The sequence below is a fragment of the Peromyscus leucopus genome, chromosome 11 (assembly GCF_004664715.2).
Source record: "Peromyscus leucopus breed LL Stock chromosome 11, UCI_PerLeu_2.1, whole genome shotgun sequence".
NCBI lineage: Eukaryota > Metazoa > Chordata > Mammalia > Rodentia > Cricetidae > Peromyscus > Peromyscus leucopus.
The window spans coordinates 27183029-27196302 of record NC_051072.1 but is presented as its reverse complement, the minus strand read 5'-3'; the positions used below and the strand labels follow the sequence as shown (position 1 = coordinate 27196302).

The following is a 13274-nucleotide window of genomic DNA, read 5'->3' as shown; positions in this document are numbered from 1 at the left end:
GGTTGCACCAATTACATTTCCACCAATAATGAATGAAGGTTCCTCTTTCTCTACAACCTCGCCAGTATTTGTTCTCTCTCATCACTCTGTGTGTGTTGTGTGTGTGTGTGTGTGTGTGTGTGTGTAAATGCCATAACAGAGCCCATTACTTTGTATGCTAACTTCAAAAATTAATTACAAAAAGATGAGTATCTTGTTCATCTTCAACAATACTTGTTAATGAAAATGGTTTGGCAAAAATATATCTGAACAATTCAAATGCAGTACAGTGCTGAAGGATTGATCTGTGTGTACTTTGCATGACTGAGCATCGTGAAAGAATGTAGATATAGAAGGGGAAATGGACAGTCAGGAGTAGATGTCAACTTTCACAGAAGTAAAAGGACTAATAGTGTGCAGCTCACGGACTGGAATTAAAACTTGGCTTAACTAATCAGAAGACAAATATTTATGAGAGGAATATGATGTCATTTATAAAAGATCACAGCATTGGCTTCCTTTAAAATGCTATCTATGAAGATGGATAGAATGGCAAGGATTAATGTTGCATAGAAAGATTCTTGGTTGGGAGAGGGAGTGTTACACTATTGCTCAAAGTTTACAGTGTTACACAACATCAATTTTGCATCAATGCTCTGGTCAAATGTCAGGAAATGCCTATGAAACACATCTGCTATTGAGCAGTAAGCAATTGGTTTATGAAGAAGCTCATTTTTAGGATATTTTATATTCATAGACATTATAAGTAGCCTCCATGGTTGACAGAGCACTTTAAACAGTAATATGAAATCATGGGCATCTGCTAATTGCATATTTATCCAACAGTCTTTTTTTTGTTCTGTGCAGTAGCATAGAATAAAGAACCCAGAAATTGCATGAACACAGACTGATCTACCTACAATGTTCAAGCTCCAGTGCTTATTACACCTACAATTTACTGATTTACCTTAGTCAAATTACTCAATATCTCTCACTATCAATTTCCACAGAAATGAGACTTGATTTCTTAAGTCCCTCTGTCCCATTTTAGTCTTATTATTCTATAAGTCTCTGATTCAGATTCCTATCTGCTGTGTTTGGTGACAGTAAAGTCAGCTTTTTGAAAGTTCATTTTGAATGTAGCGCTACTAATAAAGCATCACCAAAATATAATGATACATATTATACATTAGACACTTTACATATATTCCTTAATGCAAAGAGGCAAGAAAACACAATGGCTAGAAAGTGAGGCTGGAAGCATCAACATATCCTTCTATTACTCCCAGTTGGTCTCAGTTGCTTTAGATTCTTTAATATTTATAGAAATTAGTCAATATTACTGAAAGCAGATTCTACTTCAGTAACAGGAGATGGGACTTGAGAACCTGTATTTCTAACAGGCTCTCATGTGAGGCTGATGCTTCTGCTCTTGGGGTTATATTTCTGACACTCAGTTTCCTCTTCCACATGTGGATAACAATATTATCTCTTTCATAACTCTTCTGAGGACTAAGCCCAGATACTCTGAATGTACTTAGCAGTGCCTATCATGCAGTAAATACTACTGTTAGTTATTATTATGGATGGCCTTTATATGAGTCCCATGGGACAGATGTAGTCATCAACTGTTTTCTTAAACTTCAGTAACTTGTTTGGGAATTGAGCACAGGCAGTTTGTGTGACAGTTTCTATGACTTCCATAGAAAGCAGAGGTACAAACTCCCTTGTTTACAAATTAATAATAATAATAATAATAATAATGATAATAATATTTCATTCCCCAAACAAGTTTTTGAACCATTCTGTTCCCTGTTGAGTGGACCCACAACAAGTGTTGCTTAGTAGCTTTCCCCAGTGTCCGACAGTCATCTGAAATTTTCTCCTCCTGGATCCCATGACATCTTTAATCATGACTTTCATGGACACGGGTGTCTTGTCTCTTCTTCAGTCTTCAACTTGTGTTGACAGTTTCTGATCCTACAGAAGCCACTTGCTTCTTTCAGCATCCTTTATCTTCAAATTTGTATTAACTTTATTGTACTGCAAATGGAAACAGAAATGATGAGTTTTATTTCTTAGAGGAGAGAGTTTGAGACGAGACATTTCATGGGAGGGAGACAGGTTGTGTTTCTGCCTTCTAGATTGCCCTCATGACCCCTGGGTATCTTTGAGGGTGGCCTTGTCAGGATTAACTGTCTCAGGATTGACTCACAGTGTGTGGAGTTGGGCTTTGGTGAAATTTTATTAGAGTGAATGATTTGAACATTTAACATCTGGTAAGTTCTCTCTGTATTCAAAAGAGCTTAGAAAGAATGTGAACAGCAATCAATAAACCCAAGATGCTAATGAGTATGTGAGTCAACCCTGGCTCAAGTTTTTATTGAAAAAGTAATGATCCAAGGCATTTTTATAGGGACTAATGCTCTTTGTGTACCAGAAAGAAAGCGAATTAATGTTTCTTATTCTTAAAAACATTAATTGTTTACATTTTAAATTGAATTGGGTTTGGAAAACAAATACAAAAATTGGATCAAAATAATATATTGAAAAAAAAAACCCAACTTACTTCTTATTTTTTCTTCTCTTAGAGATTGCTACCAGCAACAGTTTGCTGTGGTTCACATGCTTTCAGCTTCCATACGGCCCAGGTGATGTTTTCTTTTGAATAGAAGGCTAGTTCAATTAGCTTTCCCCCTGCCTTCAGATTTACACTCCAGTAGTCAGTTACAAGTCAGTGTCTGACAACCAATATATTACAGAAGTTTAGCGGTTTGTTATCTTTGGAGAGCAATGATTTAAAAGTGCAACATGCCAGCCAGGACTTCTATGATCTGATTAACAGAAGAGAAATCAGATATCTCAAAATAGCAGCACAAAGCCAACCATGCCAGTAACTTAAGGGGAAGTCATCAAATCTGAGAAGTGAGGACTCTTGCTCTGAATCTGAGCAGCTGACTTTATCACAGGTTTCATTTCCTCCCAAGAGATTCCAAAGACATGCTTAGAACGAACACTGTGCTTGTGTCTTTGAACTCTAAGGAACAGTTTCTCATAATTTCTTTCCCGGCACAAAGCAGTTGTGTATACTTGTTTTTTTTTATTTTCATCTACCCATTTAAAATCCATGGTTGTGTGTTGAGATCATTCTGCAATGTAGTCTTGCCAATAGATTGAATGTGGGGAGTCCAGAAAAGGTAAAAATAGCCAAGACTACCCTTAGATAATTGACTTGATAATGGGTTTCAGTGGGGGTAGTTATTAGTAGTTTATTTTCACTAGGGAGGGATGGTGGAGACATTTTAGAGGATACTAACAAATGCTCCATGGCTGACAAAATAAGAACATCTCGAGTTCAAGTGCTAGGTCAGGGCTGGTGACCAGGACATCATTATCATAAGGGGGGAAGTAAGCTATGGGACTAGAGAAGAACTCTGGGGAGTGGGTGCTGTTTTAGATAAGAGTGCTATGGTCACTCTACCACCTGGTGTTCAGAACAGAAGAGGCATCCTACAAAATGGAAAAGAGCAGCCTATGAAGCAGGGACAGACAATGAAGCATGGTGCACTGGGACCTAAGAGAAGACTGTTTCCAAAAGGACATGATTGTCTATTTTAATGATATTTTATTTGTACTGAAATGTGATTTGTATGTTAATAAATAAAGTTGCCCAGGGGTCATAGCTATTAGCAAGCCATAGCAAAAGCTGGGCAGTGGTGGTGCATGCCTTTAATCCCAGCACTTGGTAGGTAGAGCTAGGTAGATCTCTGTGTGTTCAAGGATACAGCCAGCATTGGAGACACACACCTTTAATCTCAATACCAACCACAGAGACCTGGAGGTCTATACAGACAGGCAGTGACGAGGCGGTCATGTGGTTGGGTTTACAACCAATGAGAAGGCAGAACAGAAACTCTATAAAAAAAGACAGACACAGGAAGTAGCTCTCTTTTGGAAAGGTACAGCAACAGTGAAGGGTAAGGTTTTTAGCTCTTAGCTATTGCTCTGACCTCTTGGCTTTCATCTCTGTATTGATTCTGTGTTTCTTATTTAAAAAGACGGTTGGTTACATCTACAGTCTATGCTTACTATTACTGTGTGTTGGAGTAGTATGGGGATACAGCAATGGTGCATGGCCATCCTACCTGAGAAGTTAAGACCAAGGTAATTCCTCTGAGCATTTCTTTATAGGGGCTGTGCTGCTAGTGAGAAACATGCCAGGTGCTGGAAAAAGATGGAGGTCAGGAAGAGTATTTTCAAAGTGAGTGGGAGGGATTGGAACATAGCTTTGTGATGATCAAATATGATATTGCAATAAAAAGAAGAGATGCCTGTATGAGCAAAATCTTTAAATCGATGGAACAGAATAAATACAGATGTTAAGAACAGGGTTAGCATTTGATAGGAGGACATCAGTTCATTCACTGCACAAGAAGGGAGGTGGGGGGTATACCATAGATATATATGGAGGTAAGCTCTCCTAAATACTCCTATTTTATTAGGAAAAACAAGAGGTAAATCTTTTAATTTAGAATAAGTATGGAGCCTAGTTTGGAGGTTTGGGGGAAGGATATAAAAGGAGTATTTGAAAAAATTGTGAATATCCTTATATGTGGCAGCTAAAACATTTGCTGTCAGAAGTGGATAATAAAACAGTGGTTAGAAGTAGCTTAGGGAAATGTGAGTGACGGAGGGGCGTGGCTGGAGTTATCTCCAGTCCCTCCTGGGCCCGCACCCACTCAGACCCAGATAAACACACAGACGCTTATATTATTTAAACTGTTTGGCCTAATGGCTCAGGCTTCTTGTTATCTAGTTCTTATATCTAAATTAACCCATTTCTATTAATTTATAAGTTGCCATGTGGCTTGTGGCTTACTGGTACTTACCTCTTATTTTTCATGGCGGCAGCTAGCAGTGTCTCCTGACTCAGCCTTGCACTTCCTAGAATTCTCTTCTCTGTTTGTCCCACCTATACTGTACCTCCTGCCTGGCCACAAGCCAATCAGTGTATTACTTATCAATCAATCAGAGCAACACATTCACAGTATACAGAAAGATATCCCCAGCAGTGGGGTAGTGGAGGGTTAACAGGAGAGCAATTGTATAGGAGGAATATCTTCAGTGTTCTATAGCACAATGGCCAATTATGAGAGAGAATATGAGAGGAATGGACACTATTGTTAGGTAGTATTTGCTCTTTTGAGGGTTAAGGTTAGAAATGTTCTGGATTTTTCCTCCAGTCACACTTAGACGCTCAGTGACAGACATGTAGTTGACATTAGAGTAGGATTAAAGAAGGTGGGTGTTTGCTTATCAGCTACAAAGGAAGCAGGTAACTGAGGATGTATGGAAGGAGCAATTTAGATGATGAAATTAGGGGTCTAACTTTAATAGGAAGAAAAGATGGAGTTTTAGAAAAGTAGATGATATGATCTTGGGAATGAATGTCCTATAAGCTTCAGAGAATTTTGAAATATGGGTGAAAGAGAGTGAACTGGAAGAAGACAGGAGGTGGGGGTTACACAAAGGACACTTAAAATTGATGTTGCTGATGTTAGAAATATTATTCCAGATATAACCAATAAGTATGTATTTGATGTAGTGGGAAGGCAATATCAACTGAAATTAGGGAAGTTTGTAGATGTAACCAACCGTCTTATTAAATAAGAAACACAGAAACAATGTAAAAGAGAAAGCCGAGAGGTCAGAGCTCAGAGCTAAATCTCACCCTTCCTTCTGCTGTCCCAGCTTCTCGAAAAGAGACCTACTTCCTGTCGGTTCGTTTTTTTATAGTATGTTGTTCTGCCTTCTCATTGGTTGTAAACCCAAACACATGACTGCCTCGTCACTGTCTGAATGTACAGCCCCCTAGGTCTTAAAGGCATATGTCTCCAATGCTGACTGTATCCCTGAACACACAGAGATCTTATGGGATTAAAGGCGTGTGCCACCACCGCCACACTCTTGCTATGGCTCTAATAGCTCTGACCCCCAGACAACTTTATTTATTAACATACAATCAAAATAATATTTCAGTACAATTAGATTACCACCACAGAAGTTAAGTACTGACATGCTGTAGAACTAAGTAAATCAATTATCTGAATATCATAATCATAAATAAATCATAGAAAAATGATTAAAAAATGAGGAGAATCCCAAAGTTTGACTCTCTGAGCAATAAGAGCATGTAACAGTGAGAATAGATGGCCTATAGTGAATGCATTTGGTAAAAAGATTTTGGCAATCATAACTTTAAAGGAAGCCATAACTATAACAATGCAATTATGCATTTTATGTTGGCAAATTCAGTTTTTCAGACACAGAGATTTAGAATACGTATATTGTTAGGTGTTACTGGTATTGAATGTCAAATAAGTATGTTGAGTATATGTAGAGTATGAAGGGTGTGTTCAAAAGAGCCATTCTGATTAAAGATCAATAAAATTTGAACCAGATAAGAAAAGGAGGAAAGACATGAGCTGAAACATCGGGAAGAAGAGTAGGGTGTCGGCTACTTTTTAGCAGGTTGGAAGTCCATACAACTGGAAGTAGAGAATGTCATGGATTCTATTAAAGATAAAGAAGAAGAATGAGCTTGAAAAGCTAGAGCCTAGTGTTCAAATTAAGAAACTTGAGTCTTCGCTGTTGAAAGCAACAACACTGATAGTGATAATAATAAGATGGACTAGGAGCCTGCACTGGAAAGAGGGAAATAATCTCGGGACACAAGGAAGTAGGGAATCAAGATATTGGAGTGTTGTTGTCACTAAATGTTTTGACAAGAAGGTGTAGGGGTGGAAAAAACTACAGGCAATAATCTGGAACAAGTGGTAAGAGCAGAAGAAGAGTTGTAGATGACAGTAGCAAGTAGGGGGCAGAAAAGGGAGTAAACAGAGAAAGCAGAGGATAGAGTAAGCTTGGAAGGATGGAGAGAAGAAACAGTTTGGAGGGAACAGTGGGATCCAGGTAGACATATTTCATCTCCAGGCTTTGCAGTACAGAGGAGCATGAGAAAAAACCCTTTACGTATGAAGATCGTTGAGTGTGTTGCCCTGAGGAAGGAGTCTTTGGGGGATGTTCTGTAATAGTTGCCGGGAAACATAACAGAGTTCCACACTCCAGTGGCTCACAACAACAGAAACTTATTGTCTCGTCATTTGAGGCATCCCACATCCAAACTAATGGTGCTGGAAGTATTATATTCCTGTTGTAGGCCTCTCTCCTAGCTTGTAGTAGTTCTTTGGCTTGTGAGAGCATACCTCTAGTCAACACATGGCATCACCTTTGTGTGCATGTGCCTGTGTCTAAATCTGCCCTTTTAAAATTAAAGACACTAGTCATGTTAGATTAGAGGGGCATCCTACTTCAATATGACCTCATTCAAGTTAATATCTGAAACATCTGTTATATCTAAATAAATGTATTTCTAAACAGTATCATGTTGTTAGGATTCCAACTTATAGTACAATTCATGGTGAAGATGTTCACAGGTGATGGTAAAGAGGGCACAGTACATTTTGGGTATAGAAAATGGTTGGGGAAATGGGTCAGAGTAGTTGATATGGAGGAAATTTGGGGTAATGGATTGTGTGGGAACTGAGATCTCTGATTAATCAATCATATGAATTCTAGGCCTGATAGCGTTAGATCTGATGATGGCCAACTGGGATAAAATGAGGCCACCAGTAGGTATTCTCATTTGCAGCTTACAGCAGTGTGATGGCCAAGGGCTGAATGAAAGAACCCTGGTGTGCTGATATCCAGAGCAAAAGGAGACATAAAGATCTCTTTCTTCTTGTTGTGGAATCAGTGGAATCTTGGAGGAGAGCAAGTGGCAGGAGGCCGGAAATTTCTCTCCTTTGTAGGTATTGCACCATGTTAGTAGAAGCCTGAGGTGTGAGGAGTCCTTGCCATCTGATGGTGTGGTGCCATGGCACTTGTCACCAGATGACCTCTGGAATCCATGGGTGTTTTGTCAGCTGTAGGCTAGGGCACCACGTGTGATATTATGAAAACACTTCGGAACACATTTCAGCAAGGGTGAAACCCAAATCAGAAGAAGCTAAGTTTATGCTAACAGGGAGATAGATATTTTACTGGGTATGAGTACATGAAGTTCTCATGTGAGCCTACTGATTACTGAATTTTGTATGTTCATTAGGGCAAGCATGATGAGATCATTATCAGAACAACCTTTATAAGATTTGTCAAGCAGACAAATGGCTTGGATGCCATCTGTTTTGTTTTCTTCTGCACTCTTGCTCCACCTGTGAACAATCTCATTCCTTTCTGCATTCCAGGGAGTCCTTACCTGCCCAATGCTTTCCTCTTCTTCATTTTCTGTTTGCTTCATGAATTGCCCCCAATGCTTTTAGAAAAATATATTTTTTTTATAATTTTTTTGGTTTTTTCGAGACAAGGTTTCTCTGTGTAGCTTTGTGCCTTTCCTGGAACTCACTTGGTAGCCCAGGCTGGCCTTGAACTCACAGAGATCTGCCTGCCTCTGCCTCCCGAGTGCTGGGATTAAAGGCGTGCGCCACCACTGCCCAGCTTAGAAAAATATTTTTATTGCACTAATTGATTTTTTAAAAGGAAGACTACAGGCTAAAATTTATTAACCATTAGCTATGGTATTAGATGCTTTTACAATGTTCTTTCTTAATTTTAATTACTCCTGGAAGATAGTATCCTCTTTAATACATGAGGAAATTGAACCACAAATAGATTAAGGGATATTCCTCTAGGTAATGCATCTAGTTACAGGCACACGTTCTTTATTCAAACTCATGCTGGTGGCCTTGAAAGCCTTCTCCCCCATTATGTACTTTGCTCCCTGGTATAGCAAACGTGGGGTCACCCTGATGGCTGTTTGCATCGAAAGAAACCCCATACTGTGTGGTGTGACAAAGGCAGCTTCTTCGGCTGGAGAATGGAGACCCTGGCATTAGATCTGGCTCTGCCACTTAGTAGTCATAGACTACCTATCTCCAACTGTAAAACAGAGTTCATCATAGCTTTTCTCAAGATTGTGATGATGAAAGAATGAGATGAGAATAGCTAAGGAAATTAGTGCCTATAATATTCTGTGTTTAATGCTGAGTTTTCCTTTCTCTTTGACGTTTGTTATTCAGCTACAACTAGAATACTTGCTGAATCAGATAAAAGAGAACTTTCCCTGTCATTTAGGAATGATGGACCATGGCACAGGCAAACTGGTGAGGAGATTTTTTTTTTTTTCAGTACACCCCAATCTACATTAAGGCCGAACACTCAGTTCTGAAAATTTGACATTAATTTATACTTTAGAATACATTGTTAGGAAATGGGGTAAAAAGCTCCCTTCCAAATGTCTGCTGACTCTGGCCACTCAACAGGTTAATCAAATCTTATACTGTGTTTAGCTATCAAGTGTGACTCAGCTATTCACAAAGGCAATTCAGGAACACACAGCAATTTCCTTTCAGCTATATAAGAGCCAAAGGAATGCCACTGGCACGTGAACTGGAGTAGAAGTCCGGAAACACTGAATGGGACTGTGAATGAATTTTTACTCCATGGAACCGAGTCACTGTCACCTCTGTCTGTACTCAGACATTATGAGGTCATTACTACAACAGCTCCACATCAGAGTTGGTGGATCACTGTGGAATCCTCAGAAGGGTCCTCCTCTCAGACATTATGAGATCATTACTACAACAGCTCCACATCAGAGTTGGTGTACTTGTGGATCACTGTGGAATCCTCAGAAGGGTCCTCCTCTCAGACATTATGAGATCCTTACTACAACAGCTCAGCATCAGAGTTGGTGTACTTGTGGATCACTGTGGAATCCTCGGACGGGTCCTCCTCTGACATTATGAGATCCTTACTACAACAGCTCAGCATTGGAGTTGGTGTACTTGTGGATCACTGTGGAATCCTCGGACGGGTCCTCCTCTCAGACATTATGAGATCATTACAATGGCAACTCCACATCAGAGTTGACACACTGGAGGATCACTGTGGAATCCTCTGACGGGTCCTCCTCTCAGAGATGTTAAGCCGCGGGATACTTGGTAATGTCCAGGTCTCAGCTTCCAAAGGTCCTGCAGTGATTCTGATCAGAGGCTCTGCCCATGACACTTTAGGGAAGACCCATTATCTGGCACAAGCTCAGTGTGTGACACATGCAGTCATATTGTCCCTGACTAGTGTCTTTTCAGTATTCTTTTTTTCTTCTTCCTTTAATTATTTTTTTAAGGTAGGATCTCACTGTGTCTCCCTAGCTTATTTGAAACTCACTATATAAACCAGGCAAGCCTCAACTTGTACAGATCTGCTTACATTTGCCTTCAGAGAGCTGGGATTCAGGAGTGTGCCACCACTCCAAGCTTGAATTTCTGTTCCTACTGCTTCATCATATGCATAAAAGAGTGCTTACTATATCCTAGTGGATAAACAATGACAGGCAGTTCTGCATGTGAGATTATTACTAATTCAGTAAAGGGCCAGCATCACTTATATCTTACATTGATCTTTAGCAGAAAACATAGGCTAAATATTTGTCTCTTATTTCTTCCCACTTCTTAAACCACAGTTATCCATCATGATGGAATAACATGAACATTTATAAAACAATGCCTCAGTCTTACAACTATACTTTCCAAAAAAAAAAATCAATTTTGCTGATCTAACTACATCCTTTTAATTTCACACCTCCTAGGGGCATAGAACCAACAATCAGATTTATAAGGCTAGAAATTTCATCATAGGCCACCTAATATGTTCCTTGCCTTTGGCAGAATGTCATCTAAATCAACCTATTGCAATTGTACATCTAAGAGGACCAGCAAATCCTGCACTTGTGTTGTTGGGGCACTCCAATTCCACCCATGTTTCCCATTTCCGCATTCTGGCTTGTATGTTTTTCTATGGATTCACTAGTGATTTGTATCATTAGGGCAAGAGAAGGCTCAAGGGTTGATCTCTGAGAAGTTTATGTGCTTGGCGGACATGGTCCTCATAAACAATGAAGGGTTTTTGTGGATAAAGGTTTTTGTACTTGTTCTTTAGGGGGAAAAGGAGGTCCAGAGCATAGAAGAGCAGCCACACCAGAGATGTTCTCTTTACTCAGGCAGTTGGACAGCCACAGGGAAATTCTTTACCCTTTACTTGTCCACCAAGTCAGTGGACATGATTAGAGCAGGATTAGTGGTATCTAGACCTCTAATCTTCATTTATTTTTGAATTGTTTTGCATCATCTGTTTTTCTCATATAATCTTAGCATCTTAGAAGGATGCTAATATAAATAGTAACAGAGTAAACAAAGGATGGGGGCAAAGCAAAGACCCAAGAGCCAGCCAGCCATACTCTTCACAGGTAGCTGAAAAATTTCGGAATTAATCCCCACCAAGCCTATGCGATCATAATAAAGTACCTTAATAGCCAGTAGTGTGCAATAAGAATTTTAATCCCAGCACTTGGACCGCAGAGTCAGGCAGAACTCTGTTTGAGGCCAGCCTGGTCTACAAAGTGAGTTCCAGGACAGCTATGGCTGTTACACAGTCTGTCTCTTTAAATAACCACCCCCAATTAAATAATTAAAGAAAAGAACTTCTAACCCTTCCAACTGGATTAAATGGTAGATGAGATAAGAGTTATTTGGGGTTTGAGAGAGGCATCACTGGGTAATAGTGTTTACCATACAAGGCTGAAAACCTCAGCTTGATCCCTGAAATTCACATAAAAGTGAAGGAGAGAACTGACTCCATAAATACCAAGGCATGGGCTTTAGTGGTCTTATGACCTGTGAACTATTGGCTTAGTGTCTCTCTTAGGTTTACTATTGCTGCAATTAAAAACCATGACCAAAAGCAAGTTGGGGAGGAAAGGGTTTATTTTGCTGACAGTTCCATATAACAAATAGCTAAATCTCCAAAGGCAGTGAGGGTAGGAACTCATGCAGGGCAGGAACCTGGAGAGAACAGTGAATGCAGAGGCCATGGGGGAGTTCTGCTTACTGGCTTGCTTCCCATGGCTTGCTCAGTGTGCTTTCTTATAGAACCCAGGACCACTAGCCTGAGGATGGCACCACCCATCGTGATGGCACTACCCCATCAATCACCAATCAAGAAAATCCCCTACGGGTCTGCCAACCGCCAGATTTTATGGATGCTTTTTTTTTTTTTTTTCAGTTTAGGTTTCCTTCTCTCAGATGACTGTAGCTTGTGTCAAGCTGACATAAAACTAGCCAGCACAGTGTCCAAACTGGTGCTCAAGGTCACTCGACTTTGTTCTCTGTGTGTTCACTCTGGGTCAATGTCCCCATGAACTTGGAGAAAATATGGCACTGACAGAAAGTAAAAGCACCCCAATACTTTATTTAGTGTACTGTTTGTATCTTATAATAAATATTTATTACTTCGGAGAAAAGAAGTTTCTTGGTGTGTGGTATTCCATCTTCTGGGAAAAAAATATTGAGACAAAAGGGTATTTATTGGTTCTCACTGTTTATTTATTCTCAAAAGGAAAACAACCTCCTTATCAGGGAGTGGGGATATGACAGAGCCAAGCCTACGAAAATACCAGTGGAAGATGGAGGCGATGACAACTCACGCTGTGTCAGTGACAGTTATTCACAAACACAACCCGTCCGCACCATGAGAAAATGGCTACTCTGCTGTCAGTTGTTCTGGTCTGTGGCATACCTCTCTTCTAACTGTTCTGGTCTATGGACATACCTCTCTTCTAACTGTTCTGGTCTATGGCATACCTCTCTTCTAACTGTTCTGGTCTATGGCATACCTCTCTTCTAACTGTTCTGGTCTATGGACATACCTCTCTCCTAACTGTTCTGGTCTGTGGGCATACCTCTCTCCTAACTGTTCTGGTCTATGGCATACCTCTCTTCTAACTGTTCTGGTCTGTGGACATACCTCTCTTCTAACTGTTCTGGTCTATGGCATACCTCTCTCCTAACTGTTCTGGTCTATGGCATACCTCTCTCCTAACTGTTCTGGTCTATGGCATACCTCTCTTCTAACTGTTCTGGTCTATGGACATATCTCTCTTCTAACTGTTCTGGTCTATGGCATATCTCTCTTCTAACTGTTCTGGTCTGTGGACATATCTCTCTTCTAACTGTTCTGGTCTATGGCATACCTCTCTTCTAACTGTTCTGGTCTATGGGCATATCTCTCTTCTAACTGTTCTGGTTTATGAGCGTACCTCTCTTCTAATGTGATCCTAGGAAAGTCACATCTGCTTTGAGTCACAGGTTCTCCATTTGCAAAACATTAATTGGAGCTGT

At 40.0% G+C, this 13274-nt stretch overlaps 1 long non-coding RNA gene across 2 annotated transcripts in view; it reads left to right on the top strand.

Annotated features, from left to right (window-relative positions):
• Window positions 1-13274, top strand: part of LOC119088713 — a 168500-nt gene that overhangs the window by 136480 nt on the left and 18746 nt on the right. The window contains exon 1 of one of the 2 annotated variants that reach the window (XR_005092408.1): window positions 9114-9200. The exons of the other annotated variant lie outside the window; for it this stretch is intronic. This is a non-coding gene — a long non-coding RNA (uncharacterized LOC119088713). Of the gene's footprint in view, window positions 1-9113; window positions 9201-13274 lie in introns of those variants that run through there. 2 annotated transcript variants of the gene reach the window in all.